The sequence below is a fragment of the Papio anubis genome, chromosome 8, assembly GCF_008728515.1.
Source record: "Papio anubis isolate 15944 chromosome 8, Panubis1.0, whole genome shotgun sequence".
Classification (NCBI taxonomy): Eukaryota; Metazoa; Chordata; class Mammalia; order Primates; family Cercopithecidae; genus Papio; species Papio anubis.
Genome location: NC_044983.1, coordinates 102,374,170 through 102,394,167, shown reverse-complemented (window position 1 = coordinate 102,394,167; position 19,998 = coordinate 102,374,170). Strand labels below are relative to the sequence as shown.

At 36.9% G+C, this 19,998-nt stretch overlaps 1 long non-coding RNA gene across 1 annotated transcript; it reads left to right on the top strand.

Moving 5' to 3' along the window:
* The first annotated feature begins 48 nt into the window (after positions 1-48).
* LOC103887037 lies at positions 49-19,229 on the top strand. Its single transcript, XR_004185897.1, has 3 exons — positions 49-4,026; positions 5,316-5,424; positions 18,802-19,229. It is a non-coding gene; the product is annotated as an uncharacterized LOC103887037 (long non-coding RNA).
* Positions 19,230-19,998: the final 769 nt, after the last annotated feature.

The following is a 19,998-nucleotide window of genomic DNA, read 5'->3' as shown; positions in this document are numbered from 1 at the left end:
ACTACAGGTTTTATTTTGTTTTCTTTCTTTTGCTTTCCTATTAACAAAACATGTTACCTGTTAGAGGTCAACTTTGAGAAAGTGACCCATTTCCAGGGTCCAGGAGCATGGGTCCCAGAAGGGCTGTGAGATCATTAGCATTGAAAGCAGCAAGAAGGACAAGAGAGGCTTGCAGGTGATCTCAAGATGGAAGACCTCCTCTTCCTCTATAATCATAATATTCAAGGGATGGAGATTTGGTAAGATTTTTTATTTCCATATGTAATTGATAAATGTATTATTTGTCATGGATTTTATATAATTTAGTTGGTATGGAATGTAAGACTATGTTATTCACTTATGTAACTACTATTACTAAATTTTTGCTATGGGTTAAGCAAAAAAATAGAAACCTAAGGGCCTAAACTATCTAATGAAACAATACAGACATAAACAAGTGCTAAAGATAAAGAAAGAAAGGTACAAAAGGAAAGACCAAAGCAAAGTCTCACATAGGCTACCTTATGTACTTTGACCATTCTCATTCTCGTAAATTTAAAGGAAGAATGTGTTATGGCCAAGTTCAGCTCCTTTTGTTCCTTCTACAAAATTATAGTACACTATGAACAGTACGGTTTCTGTCCAAGTGAAAACTTCCCACAATTATGATTCTGGCATTTTACTATTTCTAAAGAAAAATCTAATTTCTCTACAGAAAAACATGATTTCCAAATTAAACCTGGAAAAGTGAATAGTTCAAAATGCATATTCTCTCTGTTATTTGGAGTGACCTTCAAGGATGCTTAGTTGGAGCCACTAAAGAGCAAAGTTCTTTATTTTTAGTTTTTCATTTTTAAAAATGTGTGTACATATAAAGACCCCAAAACCCCAATGGGAGCTTCACAGTGTTGTCCAATCCAGAATAGACATTGTCAGTATCCACAAATATTTATTCACAGAAACCTTCAGTTACTCAATTCCTACAGGATTAAGTCCTGAATTTTAAATGGCATACTTGGCTTTCTGCATTTGGGTTCCTGCTTACCATTATGTCCAGCCTAAGTCACATCTTCTCCCTCCTTCAGGATCCAAAGGCCTATTTGCTATTTTCAAATTTCCTGTTGTGGGTGGTTTTTCCTTTTGCCTCTATGCCTTTATATACATTTATCCCTTTGGGCAAAACGTCTGTCACTTTTGGAACTAGGAAACTCTAATAATGCACCCTTCAAATTTTAACTCAAATACAATTCTGGATGTTGTTACCAAGGGAAAAGAAAACCAACCTAAGTATCTGTTCTCCTGAAAAATTTTTTGTCATACCTCTAGGACAGATATTTTGCTAAATTATTTTACATTAAATTACATTTAATTAATTGCATTTAATTATATTTTCCTTGATTTACTTAATTTAGGGTCATTAATCTGCAAGTTTTTCAAAAGCACTGTTTTATTCATTATTATGCTTTCAACCCCTAAGGGTGCTTTTGTATGAGACTAATTACTCACTTCATAGTTGGATAATTAGTTCATTACTTTCCTGAACTAGATGCAAAATAGTATTCCAATCAAGATAAAAAGAGACATAAATAATGCCTCTGACTCCAAGAAGTTTGCAATCTGTTTGCCAATAGAAGGTACGGAAAATTAATGACAAAATAAAAAATATTGATATAACACATACCATATACCAGGGACCATTCTAAGTGTTTTAAATGTATTAATTTATTTAATCCTCATAATAGTACCTATAAGGTAGATGCAGTTTTACCAGTGAGAAAACTGAAACACAGAAAGAATAAGGAATTTGTTCAAGGTAAGCAATGTAACTGGAACAAAATCCCAGGCAGTCTGGATTTAGAGTTACTGTCAATCTACGTATTTTACCATAAATGACCTAATAATACCAAAAGTTAAATTTAGTTAATTACATTAAATGACTTTAAGTGTAAAATAACTACACATTCAACTATTAACACATGCAAAATATCCATACAAAAATATTCTATATTTTAATTTGAATCAAGGGCTCTGCCTTCATCCCACGTATCCTCTCAAACACCATTAAACCTGTAGAAACTCCTAACAGCTCCTTCTTAAGGTCCCCCATTGGTACCAGCTGCCACCTACTTCAACCAGGGAAACTCTGCTTTGTTTTAATTGATACATGATAATTATACATGTTTATGAAGTACATATGATATTTTAATAGATGTATACAAATACATAATGATCAAATCAGAGTATTTAGGATATCCATCACTTCAAAACATTTATCATCTATTTGTGTTGGGAACATTTCAAATCATTTCTTTCAACTATTTTGATATGTACAACAATTAATTGTTCAATATAGCCACTTTATTGTGCTATAGAACAGTAGAACTTATTCCTTCTATCTTTTATGTACTGAGGCTTCATACAGGATTTTGCCCACTGATCAAGTAAAAGGTACTTTGGAAATCACTGTTATATCTAACATATGTAAGTACATGTAAGACTCAGGACTAGCCTCAGACAAAAAACAAAAAAAAAATGAGTAGAATGTTTGTTCTGAGATCACATAGCTCTCTTCATCTCCAACTCCCCATATTGCCAACAACAGTACCACTCTCCACAGCCACTACCAGATGCACGCATGTTAAGCCAACCCTTCCTTGAACTAAATGGGAGACATTCCCCAAATCTTGCCTTTATTAACCATCTATGTCCTGAACTTTTCAACCCATCTCCTCCCTCTTCCCTGGTCAATACCATTTTCATATCTGTACTTGATTCCCTCTTTCTTCTCTGCTAACACTCACTAAACCTTGGATTTGATGCTAAGCACATCCTTCCTTCAACACTCTCTATTCTGGTCTTCTTTCCCAAATCGTTCCAAGCGTCCTGGCCCAGGACATCATGCTGGTAACAGTCCAGGTCACTTGTATTCAGAAGAAAATAGAACATCCACAGGGTCCTGATTGGGGCTACAGCATCTGCTGATCAGAGATGTCTCGGCTTCTATGACTTTATATTTTATAGATTGTTATGAAGTAAAAAACTGGATTTCTGTTAGTAGTTTGAAGCACTGCTGGAAGTCTGGGTTTCAGAGGCCTATCATCAGAAATGATTTTTCTGACCTGTCATATCTTCCAAATTCATGTAAAAAGGAATTATAGTGTCACCCACCTCTTCTATTTTATCATTCTTTTTCTGCCGCAGTGTCTGTAAATATAAGGCTCTATTTATAGGTGGTACTGTTCCTGGCTCCAGAAACCATGAAGAATGGGCTTTAAAATAGGGCTACATAAGTTAAAATACAGACAGAAAGTAGAATATCTAATCAACAATACCTTCAAACCCTTATATGAGATTAAAAGACAAAGTCTTATAGGAAATTAAAAGTACCAATAGGCTGACACTGGTATCATAAGTAGCATCATATGTAGTCTTTTCAATAACCCTTAACAACATTTTATGTTTAAGGTAAAACAGAATGGTCAAGAACTTAGCTATTCTAATATTTCTGAAATTGGGCTTGTGGCTTACAAAAACACATGTCCATTGGACATGGTAACTGAACAAAAGACAAGTTCTGCTGGATAGCAGATAAGATAGAATGATGAATATAAAATGTATAGAAAGGGAGAATGCTGGAAAAGAGTCACGAAAGTAGAAGCTGAAATTACCTGACCATCAAATTCTAGGAAGTCAATCCAGTAGACACCCTACGATAATGCTGTAGGAATGATGACAATCTTTTAGAGCCAGGAATCATGTGGTCCCTAAGACAATTAGGTAGTTTGATAAGATGCAAAGACCTCTGTAAACAATACCAATGTAATAGAATAATTGTGGTGTATACTGGAGAAAGATTAATCACATATATATCTTTTAAAAAACAGAAGATGGGAGGAAATAATCTCAGAAGGAGTATCTTCTCATACCGAGAACACAAACAACACGCTTACTACTCATTCAAATTTTTAAGGACAAATTTGAGAGCATCTTAATAGGGCTTGGGAGTCACCCATTTGACCATATCCATCTTCTTGCAGTTATTTAAAGGTAACTTTTTACCTTCTTATTTATCTTCCTTCTTCCCTCAACCCATCTCCTTCCCTCCTTTCCCTTCATCTTCCTTCACCAAATATTTATTACATTTGCACTCTATGTCAAGAACTTTGCTAGACAGTTCATATCTTTATGCAATGGGTCTTGAAGCCATTAGAGCCTAGGATTGAATCCAACTGCATAGCCTTTGACAAGTTGCTTAATCTTTAAACTGCTACAGCTTCATTTGTAACCTGAGAATTGTAGTTACTTATCTATCTCCTAGGTTTGTGGGAAATATTAAATGAGATAATCCATGTCAAGGATTTCATATTATATTTGGCATATGGTAATAATCCAATAAATCTTAGTTAATATTATTGTTATTTTTAAGATTCATTGTGGATTCCCTATCTATGATCTACTCCCTGAGGCTGCGTTGTAACATTCCTCTAGGGTTTCATAGCATCCTATGTGTATGTGGTCTGTACTGTAATGCACTACCCAAAATCCCCTATAAGAAAGGACTTGCTTCTGAGCTTACAGGAAGTGTGGTCATGAGGCAGCCTTCAAATGTCAGCTTCAGGGTATGCCTCAGCTACAAAGAGTGACCTCAGCCTCACCCAAGGTCATGCCTTCCTAGGGCAGCCCATATCTAGCCACTGAGTGAGACAAAGATTTAAAGGCCCAGGCTGACATGGGACAGCTCTGGTGGGCAATACTTGTCCTAGAAGTCCCACCATGTTGCCCAGTGCTTTGGCAGACCTGCAGCACATTTGAACTTTCCTCCCTGCCCATTTCTATTTCCACCGCCATCTTTTCACAGGTGTTTAACCCTAATAAACATCCTGCACCCCAAACTCTATCTCAGTATCTGCTTTCTGAGAATGTAACCTAGGACCACATCATAACTGTGCTCTGCTATTTGGCTTATTTCTCTAACTCACTGCCTGAACTGTGTGATCCTTGAGGAGAGGGAAAATCTTATTTACCTTTGTATCCCAGGCACCTAATAAGTGATGGTTAAATAGAAAATACTCAATCAGGATTTGTTCACTGAATGAATAAAAAACAAAGTCAGCTTGAGGGGCAATTGAAAATAAAAACACTATGTTCAGGAAAATTGAACCATCATAAAAATAATTAGTACGTTTCAAGTTAACTAAAATGTTTCCCATGAATGAGGTAGCCGTTCTTTTCTAAACTGCATGTACAATGTTAGAGGAAGTAAATTTTATCAGTAAACTCAACACTGCTCTGGAAAGAATCCTCTTAACAGCTACAGCAATTCTTTCTCTTTCCAGCACTTACTACATGTACTTGGAGAAATCAAATAATGAACAACGTATGTACGACATCTGGTGGCTCCCAGATTATGTTACATCGACCTTGCCTGGAGTCTGAGCGACAGAGGTTGGTGATCCTGTTAGCCTGAACCTTTTCTTCTATTGAAATCCTACACAGCATTAACATGGGTCAGTCTGCCTGTGCTGGGAAGATGGGAGCTGTTAAATTCGTCAAAGATTCCAGTTGTGATGAATATAACAGCCCCCATTTTTAAATCCTTTGATTTATATTATCTTTAGAATTAATAATCATTCATCCAATGAAATGATCTTTGTCTGGGCCTCTAGCCAATTCTGTCATTGAAGGCGATAAGACCTATTAGCTATAAGCCTTATATCAATCAGCTTCAGACCCAAGGGAAGTATGTTACCCAAATGAGCCACTCCCTTCTAATTCCATGCCATCATGACTGATGCTAGCAAGTATCTTCATTACATTGCTGCTGTTATGGTCTGCAGAGCAGATTTACGTGCTACAGTTAAGACTATAAAACAAGATTTCATGGTACTTTTTCAACCACTGGTGAATTAAATTTAGATAATTTTAAAAGTCTATACAAATATTACATGACCTAACCCAAACTTATGCAAACATAACCATCTAGAGGTAGAAAGAGTAGAATAAAAAGCATAGAAGAATTTTATATGTTGCTGATGATATTATTACAATAATATACTCTGGTGACCAACACTTTGACTAGATTTAAAAGTACTTCAACGGAAAAAAACACGAAGATCAAACTTTTGTTAATAACAAGTTGCAGATTGAAGGTGAAATTATCTTGATTTGTATTATTTGGATAATTGACTTTATCCTACCCTTAATTTTGCGTGTATTTTTATAGCTTGTGTTGACCAAATATAAACATATGGAGATGTAGATTATACATCAGGAAAACTAGGAGAAAAAAATCAAATCAAAATGTAGGAAACCTTAACTAAGTATCCGAGGTTTCTTCTGGATGCAAAAGAAATCCTGTAAATCTAGGTAAATGTTTGGTGCAGTTCACATGTGTTGGAGCATATAGTACTTTGTAATGGGCTAAACTATGGACCTTTCTTTGAACTACAAATCCACAAGAATAATAACTGATGTAAAGGGTCAGTTAAATCACCATGGAAATCCAGGCATTTTTACATTCTTCACTTTCAAAGTTGACAAGTGTCATTGGGTTGAGGTCAACCTTGGTGTTCAAATAAGAATGTACCTACATTCCTTATAATGAAAGCCTAATAAATATTTTTAGAATATGTTATTAATAGAAACATCAATATATCTTCAATCTTTTAAATTTTCTTATACTGTTAATAAACATGGAAACTTTTTTCCGACAATGCTGTGACACTGGGAAATATTTGTTTATTAGTTTTCATCTAAGCACATGAATTCCCTAAATTATAATTACCAGAATTTGTTGATCACCAGGAGATTTTCTGGATTAAGTTACCCCAAAGCTTATTTTATTCCACTTGATTTACAATGACTTGTGTATAATCTCATGACTCAGTTTACCACAAGAGTTTGATTAGTCAAGAAGGATATGAGACAATATTTGTTCTTATTGCCTGTTGCTTGCTAAGGACTATGCCATCAATTCATGGATAGTAAACTCATCCAGCTATGGGGTATACACATGAAGCTTTCTAATTCTCTCTTTATTTATCATGCCTGTGTTATCATGCTTATATATTTATCATGCTTATTGAACTTGAACTTCAAATCTTTCTCAAAAGTTACTATCATTGCTTCCTATCATAAATAGACATCTATAGAAATGAAAAAGGGTGAATTTGTATTTGATTCTTAAATCCCAAAATGGTATCTTATTAAGCAAAATTTTAATAAATCAGCAAAAGTATAGACTTTTAAAAATAGCTGATAGATGACCTCATGAAAATCAAATCATAATTCTAATTTTACCTGAGAAATACTAAAAATTTGGAAAGAAAATATATACATATGAACACAATTAGTTTTCTTTTATCTATGTCTACTTTTTCTGTTTTAATTATAAATATTTAAGATGTACAACAGGATGTTTCGATATATATACACATAGTGAAATGATTACTATAGTCAAGAAATTTATCCTATCTATCACCTTCCATAGGACCTTCTAGTCATCATAGTGTACATTAGATCTCTAGAGTTATTCCTCCTACATATCTTCACATTTGTACCCTTTCGTCAGCATCTTGCAATTTTCTCCCCCACTCCCTCCCCTGGTAGGCTCCATTCTACCCTCTGTTTCTATGTATTCTACTTTTTTATGGACTCCACATATAAGGAAGATCATGCAGTGTTTTTTATTTCTGTTTCTGACTCATTTCACTTAGCATAACCTCCTCCAGGTTCACCCAGGCTGTTGCAAATGGCAGAATTTCCTTCTTTCAAAAGGCTGAATAACATTTCATATGTGTGTATGTATCACATTGTGTGTATGTGTGTGTGTGTGTGTGTGATATCTCACATTTTCTTTATTCATTTGTCAGTGGACACATGGGTTGTTTCCACGTTTCCACTATTGTGAAAAGTGCTACAGTGAACATACAAGAGCAGATATCTCTGAGGTGCTTTGGATATATATCCAGAGTCATATGGCAGTTCTATTTTTAATCTGATGAACAGTGTGAGGAACCTCCATACTGTTTTCCATAACAGCTGTACCAATTTACATTAGCACCAACAAGGTACAAGTGTTCTCTTGTCCCTTCACCCTCACCAGAATTTGTCATCTCTGGTGTATTTGATAATGGCCAATCTAACAGGAGTGAAGTGATACCTCATTGTGGCTTTGATATGCACTTCCCTGATAATTAGTGATGATGAACACCTTTTTATGTAACTGTTGGCCATTTTTATATTGTCTCTGGAAAAAATGTCTATTCAAGTCTTTTGCCCATTTTTAAATTATATTATTTTGGGATTTTGCTATTGAGTTTTTAGAGTTCCTTACATACTCTGAACCACTTATCAGATATAGATTGCAAATATTTTCTCCCAATCTGTAGGCTGCCTTTTCATTTTATTGATTGCATGTTTTTGCTGTACAACAGCTTTTTAGTTTGATACAGTCTTAATCCTTTATTTGTGCTTTAGTTGCCTGAGCTTTTGGTGTCATATTAAAAAAAAAAAAAAAAAAAATCAATTGCTGGCAAGATGGCCACATAGGAACAACTCCAGTCTGCAGCTCCTAGCAAGATCAACACAGAAGGCGGGTGATTTCAGCATTTCCAACTGAGGTACCCAGTTCATCTCATTGGGACTGGTTGGACAGTGGGTGCATCCCATGGAGGGAGGGTGGGACATTGATTGCATCACCTGGGAAGCGCGAGGGGTCAGGGAATTTTCTCCCTTACCCAAGGGAAGCCATGAGGGACTGAGCCTGAGGAACTCTGGCACAGATGCCGTGCTTGTCCCATGGTCTTCGCAACATGCGAACCAGGAGATTCCCTCTGGTGCCTACCCCACCAGGGCCCTGGGTTTCAAGCACAAAACTGGGTGGCCATTTGGGCAGACACCAAACTAGCTGCAGGAGTTCTTTTTTTTTTTTTTTTTTTCCCCCATAACCCAGTGGTGCCTGGAATGCCAGTGAGACAGAACCATTCACTCCCCTGGAAAGGGATGCTGAACCAGGGAGCTAGTGGGTCCCACCTCTACAGAGCCCAGGAAACTAAGATCCACTGGCTTGAAATTCTCACTGGAAGCACAGCAGCAGTCTGAGATCCACCTGGGATACTCCAGCTTGGTGAGGGAAGGGGCATCCACCATTGCTGAGGCTTGAGTAGATGGTTTTATGCTCACAGTGTAAACAAAGCTGCTGGGAAGGTCGAACTGGGCAGATCCTACTGCAGCTCAGCAATGCTGCTGTGGCCAGACTGCCAGATTTCTCTTCTCTGGGCGGGACATCTTTGAAAAAAAGGCAGCAGCCCCATTCTGGGACTTACAAGCAGACTTAAACATCCCTGCCTGATGGCTCTGAAGAGAGCAACAGACCTCCCAGCACAGCATTCGAGTTCTGCTAAGGGTCAGACTGCCTCCTCAAGTGGGTCCCTGACCCCTGTGTGTCCTGATTGGGAGACACCTCTCAGTAGGGACTGACAGACACCTCATACAGGAGAGCTCTGGTGGCATCTGGCAGATGAAGCTTCCAGAAGAAAGAACAGGCAGCAATCTTTGCTGTTCTACAGCCTCTGCTGGTGATACCCAGGCAAACAGGGTCTGTAATGGACCTCCAGCAGACCAGCAGCAGAGAGGCCAGACTAACAAACAGAAAGGAATAGCACGTCCACTTAAAGACCCCATCCAAAGGTCACCAACATCAAAGACCAAAGATAGATAAATCCACAAACATGGGGAGAAACCAGCGCAAAAAGACTGAGAATTCCAAAAACCAGAATGCCTATTCTCCTGCAAAGGATCACAACTCCTCACCAGCAAGGGAACAAAACTGGACAGAGAATGAGTCTGACGAAGTGACAGTAGTAGGCTTCAGAGGGTGAGTAATAACAAACTCCTCCAAGCTAAAGGAGCAGGTTCTAACCCAATGCAAGGAAGCTTTGAAAAAGGTTAGACGAATTGCTAACTAGAATAACCAGTGTAGAGAAGAACATAAATGACCTGATGGAGCTGAAAAACACAGCACGAGAACTTCATGAAGCAAACACAAGTATCAATAGCCGAATCCATCAAGCAGAAGAAAGGATCTCAGTGACTAAAGATCAACTTAATGAAATAAAGAGAGAAGACAAGATTAGAGAAAAAAGAAAAAAAAAAAAAAAAAGAATCAACAAAGCCTCCAAGAAATATGGGACTATGTGAAAAGACCAAACCTACATTTGATTGGTGTACCTGAAAGTGACAGGGAGAATGGAACCAAGTTGGAAAACTCTTCAGGATATAATCCAGAAGAACTTCTCCAACCTAGCAAGAAAAGCCAACATTCGGATTCAGGAAATAAAGAGAACACCACAAAGATACTCCTCGAGAAGAGCAACCCCAAGACACATAATCGTCAGATTCATCAAAGTTGAAATTAAGGAGAAAATGTTAAGGGCAGCCAGAGAGAAAGGTTGGGTTACCCACAAAGGGAAGCCCATCAAACTAACAGTGGATCTCTCTGCAGAAACTGTACAAGCCAGAAGAGAGTGGGGGCCAATATTCAACATCCTTAAAGAAAAGAATTTTCAACACAGAATTTCATATCCAGCCAAACTAAGCTTCACACATGAAGGAGAAATAAAATCCTTTACAGACAAGCAAAGGCTGAGAAATTTTGTGACCACCAGGCCTGCCTTACAAGAGTTCCTGAAGGAAGCACTAAACATGGAAAAGAACAACTGGTACCAGCTGCAAAAACATACCAAATTGTAAAGAACATTGACACTATGAAGAAACTGCATCAACTAACGGGCAAAACAACCAGATAGGATCATAATGACAGGATCAAAGTCACACATAACAATATTAACCTTAAATTTAAATGTGCTAAATGCCCCCAATTAAAATATACAGACTGGCAAATTGGATAAAGAGTCAAGACCCATCAGTGTGCTGTATTCAGGAGACGCATCTCATGTGCAAAGACACACATAGGCTCAAAATAAAGGGACAGAGGAATACTTATCAAACAAATGGAAAGCAAAAAGAAAAAGAAAAAGAAAAAAGAAAAAAGCATGAGTTGCAATCCTAATCTCTAATAAAACAGACATTAAACCAATAAAGATCAAAAGAGACAAAGAAGGTCATTACATAATGGTAAAGGGATCAACACAGCAAGAAGAGCTAACTATTCTAAATATATATGCATGCAATACAGGAGCACCTAGATTCATAAAGCAAGTTTTAGAGACCTACAAAGAGACTTAGACTCCCACACAAAAATAATGGGAGACTTTAACACCCCACTGTCAATATTAGACAGATCAACGAGAGAAAATTAACAAGGATGTTCAGGACTTGAACTCAGCTCTGGACCAAGCAGACCTAATCTACAGAACTCTCCACCCCAAATCAACAGAATATACATTCTTCTCAGCACCTCATCACACTTATTCTAAAAGTGACCACAGAATTGGAAGTAAAACACTCCTCAGCAAACGCAAAAGAATGGAAATCATAACAGTCTCTCATAGCACAGTGCAATCAAATTAGAACTCAGGATTAAGAAAATCACTCAAAACTGCACAACTACATGGAAACTGAACAACCTGCTCCTGAATGACTACTGGGTAAATAATGAAATGAAGGCAGAAATAAAGATGTTCTTGAAACCAATGAGAATGAAGACACAATGTACCAGAATCTCTGGCACACATTTAAAGCAGTGTGTAGCAGGAAATTTATATCACTAATTGCCCATAAGAGAAAGCAGGAAACATCTAAAATAGACACCCTAACATCAAAATTAAAAGAACTAGAGAAGCAAGAGCAAACAAATTCAAAATCTAGCAGAAGACAAGAAATAACTAAGATCAGAGCAGAACTGAAGGAGATAGAGACACAAAAAACCCTTCAAAAAATCAATGAATCCAGGAGCTGAGTTTTTGAAATGATCAACAAAATAGGTAGACCGCTAGTCAGACTAATAAAGAAGACAATAGAGAAGAATCAAATAGATGCAATTAAAAAATGATATAGGAAATATCACCACAGATCCCACAGAAATACAAACTATCATCAGAGAATACTATAAACACCTCTATGCAAATAAACTAGAAAACCTAGAAGAAATGGATAAATTCCTGGAAACATACACCCTTCCAAGTCTAAACCAGGAAGAAGTCCAATTCCTGAATAAACCAATAGCAAGTTCTGAAACTGAGGCAGTAATTAATAGCCTATCAACCCAAAAAACTCCAGGACCAGACGGATTCACAGTCAAATTCTAAAGAGGAGCTGGTACCATTCCTTCTGAAACTATTCAAACAATAGAAAAAGAGGGAGTCCTCCCTAACTCATTTTATGAGGCCAGCATCATCCTGATATCAAAACCTAGCAAAGACAGAACAAAAAAGAAAATTTCAGGCCAATATCCCTGATGACCATCAATGCAAAAATCCTTAATAAAATACTGGCAAACCAAATCCAGCAGTGCATCAAAAAGCTTATCCACCACAATCAAATCAGCTTCATCCCTGGGATGCAAGACTGGTTCAGCATATGCAAATCAATAAATGTAATCCATCACATAAACACAACCAATGACAAAAACCACATTATTATCTCCATAGATGCAGAAAAGGCCTTTGACAAAATTCAACAGCCCTTCATGCTAAAAACTCAATAAACTAGGTATCAAGGGAATGTATGTCAAAATACTAAGAGCTGTTTATGACAAACCCACAGTCAATATCATACTGAATGGGCAAAAACAGGAAGCATTCCCCTTGAAAACTGGCACAAAACACGGATGCCCTCTCTCACCACTCCTATTCAACCTGTATTAGGAGTTCTGGCCAGGGCAATCAGGCAAGAGAAGGAAATAAAGGGTATTCAAATAGGAAGAGAGGAAGTTAAATTGTCTCTGCTTGCAGATGATATGATTGTATATTTAGAAAATCCCATCTTCTCAGCCACAAATCTCCTTAAACTGATAAGCAACCTCAGGAAAGTCTCAGGATACAAAATCAATGTGCAAAAATCACAAGCAGTCCTATACACCAATAACAGACCAACAGAGAGCCAAATTATGAGTGCACTCCCATTCACAATTGCTACTAAGAGAATAAATTAACTAGGAATCCAACTTACAGGGGATGTGAAGGACCTCTTCAAGGAGAACTACAAACCACTGCTTAAGGATATAAGGGAGGACACAAACAAATGGAAAAACATTCCATGCTCATGGATAGGAAGAATCCATATTGTGAAAATGGCCATAATGCCCAAAGTAATTTATAGATTCAATGCTATCCCCATCAAGCTACCAGTGACTTTCTTCACAGAATTGGAAAAAAAAAAACTACTTTAAACTTCATATGAAACCATAAAACAGCCCACATAGCCAAGACAATCTTGGGCAAGAAGAACAAAGCTGCAGGCATCATGCTACCTGACTTCAAATCACACTACAAGGCCACAGTGACCAAAACAGCATGGTACTGGTACCAAAACAGATATATAGACCAATGGAACAGAACAGAGGCCTCAGAAATAACACCATACATCTACAACCATCTGATCTTTGACAAACCTGACACAAACAAGCAATGGGGAAAAGAGTCTCTATTTAATAAATGGTGTTGGGAAAACTGGCTATCCATACGCAGAAAATTGAAACTGGACCCCTTCCTTATACCTTATACAAAAATCAACTCAAGATGGATCAAAGACTTAAACATAATACCTAGGATCATAAAATCCCTAGAAGAAAATCTAGGCAGTAACATTCAGGACATAGGCATGGGCAGAGACTTCAGGTCTAAAATACCAAAAGCAATGGCAACAAAAGCCAAAATTGACAAATGGGATCTCATTAAACTAAAGAGTTTCTGCACAGCAAAAGAAACTATCATCAGAGTGAACAGGCAACCTACAGAATGGGAGGAAATTTATGCAATCTATCCACCTGACAAAGGGTTCATACCCAGAATCTACAAGAACTTGAACAAATTTACAAGAAAAAAACAACCCCATCAAAAAGTGGGCAAAGGGTATGAACAGACAGTTCTCAAAAGAAGACATTTATGTAGCTGACAGACATATGAAAAAATGCTAATCATCACTGGTCATTAGAGAAATGCAAATCAAAACCACAACGACATACCATCTCATGCCAGTTAGAATGGCGCTCATTAAAAAGTCAGGAAACAACAGATGCTGGAGAGGATGTGGAGAAATAGGAACTCTTTTACACTGTTGGTGGGAGTAAACGTTCAACCATTGTGGAAGACAGTGTGGCGATTCCTCAAGGATCTAGAATTGTAAATACCATTTGACCCAGTGATCGCATTACTGGGTATATACCCAAAGGATTATAAATTATTCTACTATAAAGACATATGGACATATATGTTTATTGCAGGACTATTCACAATAGCAAAGACTTGGAACCAACCGAAATGTCCATCAAAGATAGACTGGATTTCATAAAAAATGTGTACATATACACCATGGAATACCATGCAGCCACATAAAAAAGGATAAGTTCATGTCTTCTTTTTTGCAGGGATGGATTAGTTGGAAACCATCATTCTCAGCAAACTATCACAAAAACAGAAAACCAAACACCACATGTTCTCACTCATAAGCAGGAGTTGAACAATGAGAACACGTGGACACAGGGAGGGGAACCTCACATGCCAGGGCCTGTTGACGGGTGAGAAGCTAGGGGAGGGATAGCATTGAGAGAAATACCTAATGTAGGTGACAGGTTGATGGGTAGAGCAAACCACCATGGCATGTGTATACCTATGTAACAAAACTGCACATTCTGCACATGTACTCCAGAACTTAAAGTATAATAAAAAAGAGAAAAAAAGAAAAATAAATAAAATCATTTCCAAGACCACATTTTCTGCATCTTTTATTCTAGGAGCTTTACAGTTTCAGGTCTTACTTGTAGGTATTTAATCTATTTTGAGTTGATTTTTGTATGCGGTGTAAGAGTCCAGCTTCATTCTTTTACAGGCGGATATCCGGATATCCAGTTTTCCTAACACCATTTATTGTGGCCCTCGTTGAAAATTCATTGATCATATATGCTTGCTTTTATTCTGCATTCTCTGTTTTGTCCCATTGCTCTACGTGTCTGTTCTTATGCTAGTATCATACTGTTTTGACTACTGTAATTCCTTTTTGAACATGTAAGTCACAACCTTTATTAAGGTCTTAAAGGAAGCAAAGATAGTAAGACTTGCAAAATTTAACAATCCCACATGGGCAATGCAAAAGACAATGGGAGATGGGGGCTCACAGGTTGTTGATAATTGCAAAATTTATATCCAGTCATTGCTGCTATAGCCTCAAAAGCCTTTGCACAGACTGAAGACACTTGGTATGTTATGTTGAATATTGCCAACACTTTCTTTTCTATCCCACTGGCACCCAAGGACAAAGACCAATGTGCCTTCATGCAGGAAGGCCTCCGATATACATTTGCAGTACTCTAAAAGAGGCACCTTGCCATTTGCTATCAGGAGGTGGGCCAGAATAACATTAATGTCTCCATCATCTGATGTCTGAAGTTTTCACTAAACAGATGATATCCTGCTGGTTACTAGTCAGAATTCTCAGTGTCCAAGGCCCTGATTGTTGTAATATTACATTTCTACTAACAAGGGTGGCTACTGAGGTTTAATACTTCAATAAAATTTAGGGACCTGCTAGCCAAGGAGTATTAATATTTTGGCCCTATATGAGTGCATACTAAGGCTCTCAATCCTATTGGCTGTCAAGAAAAAAAAAAATAAAACCTACTGTGTCTTTCCCACATCATCTCCAAAAAGAGATCCAGCAATTTATTGAACTCTTTCAATACTGGAGATAGTACATGCCTCAAGTAGCATTCTGCTTGGAAAATGATACTAACTAGTCCACAGATAAGCATCCATTGAGTGGGGCCCAGACCAAAAGCTTATGTTTAAAATTGCCCAGTGAGCTTTGCATGTTTTCTACACAACTGATCTCTTTGAACTATAATTCTCTGTGGCTAATGATTTTGATGATTGGAGTGTTTGGAAAAGTGAAGCACCCCTATACCCACAGGAGTCCCTTGGGTTTTGGATTCATCGCCTTGATGGCACAGGTGCAAAGTACATACCTTTTGAAAAACAGCACTTAGTTTGGCATGGGACACTAGTCAAAACCAAATACCTGATCCATGAAGGTTTTGTGACTTTCCAGCCTAATGTTACCATTTGGGGTTGGATACTGTACCTTTTTAATATAATTTCAAATTAGGAAGTTTAATGGCTCCAAATTTGTTTTTTTCCCAAGACTTTTTTTTTTTTGCCTATTTTGTGTCTTTTGTGGTTCTATGAATTTTGGAACCATTTGTCTGTTTTGTGAGAAATGTCTTTGCAATTTTGATGGGTATTGTGTCAAATCCGCATATTATTTTGTGTAGTATGGGCATTTAAACAATATTAAATCTTCCACAAAATGGGGTATCTCGACATTTATTTGTGTCTTTCTCAATTTCTTTCATCAGTATTACATAGTTTTATTATACAGATCTCTCACTTTTTTGGGTAAATTTATTCCTAGGTATTTTATTCTTTTTGATACTATAAAAATGAGATTATTGTCTTAAAGGACACAATTAAAGTAACACACAAAAAACCCTTCCCTTATTTCTAATTCTAATAAATTATCATTTTATAAAACAGAAAATCTACAGCACAGGAAATTATCAATAGACAAAGATAATGGATGTAAAGAAGAGGAGGAAGAACTTTAGCATAGTATCGGTATACAGGAGAGTCCAGGACAGGTGCAAATAGGCCATGATAGGAAAACTGTACACTTACAGACACTGGGATCCTCCTGGTGACTCTAGGTTACCACCTGGGGTCCTGTTCATCTATTTGTGAAACCATGTGATGATAGGCAAGTTCTTAAATACTTCTGTGCCTCCATTTCCTCATCTCTAAAATGGGACACAAAATACCAATGTTTTGGAGTATTAAATATCTCAGTTCTCATAAGGCACTTAACAATTTGGCCCACAATTGGCACATGATACGTGCTAGCTAATATCATTATAGAAAGGGGTTTTTGATAGGATCAAATATCGTAGGAAGTCAAGAAAAATAATCAGAAAACACCCTCAGATAATTATTATGTTGTTAAACAAATGAGATTTCACATGCTAAAAGCAGAGAGATAGCTTTTCTTTGAAATTAGGGGAAAATCAGCTATTGTTTTGTGGAATAAATGAAAATATATACTCATTTTAGTGCTTGGCAAATAGATCAACAAATGCTATATATGATTATTAATGTTAGTAGTAATGGCAGATTAAATTTTAGATAGCTAAAGCTTAAAACAAATTACTGAGGATTTGGGCTTGAAAAAACAAGTAAAATTCTTGCTAAAAAAGAAAGCCAAGTCTTTCTCTTAGGTGGATTTCCCTTCTGATGTGAATTAAGGGAAAATATTTATCACTCACTGAGAAGTTTGCAGAGAAATGTTCAGATTTAAATTATTTTATCAAAGTAGAAGGTTATTTAAATGAATTAGTGAGGAAGGGGATTGTTCACTATGGGATATAAATATCAAAGATGTGTAGAAAATGACAAAATGTTGTCATAGTCAGGGGAGAAGTGAAAAAATACTCAGGAGTAAGGAAGAACAGAGCACTAATAAATAATAGAAAATAAGATGAAGGAGAAGTTTGGGAAAGAAAATAAGAGGCTTCTACAGAACTAAATCATCACAAACAGGAACTACCTGGGTTGGACTCAGGGAGATAGTGGAGGATTAGAAATGGACTAACCAACTGCATCAAATGCATGTGACTGGTTAATGTGTCAGCGACAGTGGTATGTGCTCCCTAAACCCCATTTTCCTATTCTCCCAGCCATAGAGCTATATTCAATTCCCATTATATTTAGCAGTTAGGTGTGGCAATGACACTGAATTAGGCCCAATGGAATGTAGTAGCTATATTGTGCATCATTTTTAACACTAACCTCTTTGTAAATAGTAAACTTTGCACCATTTTCTTCTTTTTTCTCTTCCCTCATCTGCCAGTTGTATTCCAAGAATCCAGGGGATGATTCGAGGGCTCTAGGGGATGATGAAGCCATTGCTGGGAAAGTACTTGGTCATACAGTTGTGGCGTGGAGCAGCCCTCCTCCTACTGCAACTTTCAACCAACAGTAGTGTGAGCAAGAAATACTTTCCTTGTGCAAAATCATTCAGATTTCATGAATGTCAGTAAACCTACCCAGATGAGAACTCTCTCTTGATCTTTAGGTTTGGCACAGTGTGGGTAATTGATAACCTTCAGCTAAGTTTCTAGTAGAATTATGGGAATGAAACCATTATGACAATACATTCGAGAGACAGTGTCACAAGAGAATACAGAGACACAATTGAGGAGTTTTGCTATGAAAGCAAAAAAAAAGTGTATTTGTACGTATATATAAGTAGAAAATATAAACGTATAATGAGGTGTGTTGGTTGGCAGAATAATGCTGCCTCAAAAGTCCACGTCCTAATCTCTACAACCTGTGAATATATTAGGTTACATGGCAAAGGTGAATTAAGGTTGTAGGTAGAATGTAGTTGCTAATTAGCTGACCTTGAAACAAGGAGATTCTTCAGGTGGGCCTAATGTAAATTTACATAAATTCTTAAATAGAGAAGGAGGGAGCCGAATCAGAATCAGAGAGATGATTTCGGTAGAACAGCTCAACTGGCCATTGCTGGCTTTGAAGATCGAAGCAGGTCAGCATCTGGGAACTATAAAAGGCAATGAAATATGTTCTTCCTTAGAGCCTCCAGAAGGAACACAGCCCTGCCGACATCTTGCTCTTACACCAGTGAGGCCCCTTTGGACTTCTGACCTCGAGAACTGTAAGATAATAGATTTGTGTTGTTTTAAACCACTAAGTTTGTAGTAATTTGATACAGCAGCAATAGAGATCAAATAAAAAAGCTCATTGTTAAAAAAAAAAAATGGCACGCCTAAGAATGTACTTTATAAAGAATATGTTCATATATGGAAAAAATCACAAAATCTTACTGTACGTTATAAAAGAAAATCCATATAATTAGAGAAATATAATCTGCTTCCAAGTAGGAAGGCCAAATACTAAATGTGTTCAATGTTCTCAAGCTAATGTATAGATTTAATGCAATAGCCCGAATATTCTTCAAGGCCTAAGGTATTAGTCAAATATTAAATCCAGCTTGCTGCAGTATTTTTTAAGTGCTTTTGTTCTGAAAAAGTGAAGCTAGAAAGCATTGAAGATTTGGATGTTCCTTGCCTCTGTTTCTCTCATCAAATTAATTTCATTACTTTCCACCACCGTTAGGTTTTTTCACACTCTCTAGGGTGAGGGAGTGGGGGAGGTGGGGTATGATTGCCCTGCAGTACCCAATCAATAAGCTGATTGAACCAGTCTGGGTCACATAACTGCTCCTGAACGTGTTTGTGTGGTGAAAAAATGGATATCATAATTGGCCCAGTCTGGGACACATGCCAGTCTTATAGCCAGAGGAGATGGGTATTTTACCATAATAGGCACACAGATAAACAGAATAGGTACTTAATATAATAACTTTATTTATAGGAATCTACTATGGGAAAACAGATGCAGAAAAATGTCTATGCAAATGTTTTTCATCATTGTAGTATTTATAAAAGTAAAGGAAACAGTTTTTAAAATCCAACATAAGAAATAGTAAATTAAATTATGGCCTATCCACATGATGAAGCACTTTGCAGTCGTTAAAAATATTTTCCATGAGTTTTTAGAACCGATTGATAGAATTCAAAATCCATGGGGAAATGCTCAAAATAATAAGCTAGCAAAAACAAAATACAAAAGAATGTATAATATGGCCTAATGTTACAAAAAGGTATATATTTATACAACTTATCAAAATAATATAAGTAAATAATAAACTTTATCTTGAACCTTTTCTCTTTTCAAATAAATAGCCAAAAGTGGCAGATACCTTGAAGTG